Genomic DNA, 771 nt, shown 5'->3' with positions numbered 1-771 from the left:
TATATGTGGAATTGAAAAAGCCAGACTCATAGAACAGAGAGCAGAATGGTGGTTGCCTGGTGTTGGGGTGTGGGAGAAATGGAGAGATGTCGGTCAAAGAGTACAAACTTCCAGTTATAAGATGAATAAGTCTGGGGACGTAAAATACAGCATGGTGACTATAGTTAACAATACTGTGTTGTACACTTGAAAATTACAAAGAATGTAAATTTAAATATTCTACACACATACTCACACACACACACACACAAACACAAAGGTAATTCTTGAAATGGTACAGGTGTTAACTACCCCTATTGTGGCAATCATTTTATAATATATACATGTTCCAAATCATCATAATGAACAGATCTTTCTGCGAGACGCAAGTCAACTCATAACACTGGCTTACTCTGACCTTGAACTATCCCTAGGTTCCAGTCTAGTCATTTGGCCTTCAGGGTGCCAGTCTCAATAGCCCCTCCTCCTGAAGTTCTACCTTAGTCCGCCCATGAAGTCTCTAGCTTCTTTGTGTTCCCATAGCACTCTCTGTGACTTTGTACATACAATTTCCTGTTAGAAATGCACTGCCTTTTATCCATTTGGTAAATTTGTAGTCATCATCCAGAGCTCAGAGCAAGGGTTCTCCTGAGAAATCATCATGTCCCTTCCCACAAGCAGAGCTAATCAGCCCTCCTGTCTCTGCACCTTGGACATCTCCCAGTACAGTTTGTATCACAGTGTACTGATATGTTTTGACTCTTTCTCCTCAGTAGACCATGAGCCCTCTGG

This window comes from Pteropus vampyrus, unplaced genomic scaffold (assembly GCF_000151845.1).
Source record: "Pteropus vampyrus isolate Shadow unplaced genomic scaffold, Pvam_2.0 Scaffold881, whole genome shotgun sequence".
NCBI classification, from domain to species: Eukaryota; Metazoa; Chordata; class Mammalia; order Chiroptera; family Pteropodidae; genus Pteropus; species Pteropus vampyrus.
Note: the sequence above shows the minus strand (reverse complement) of the source record.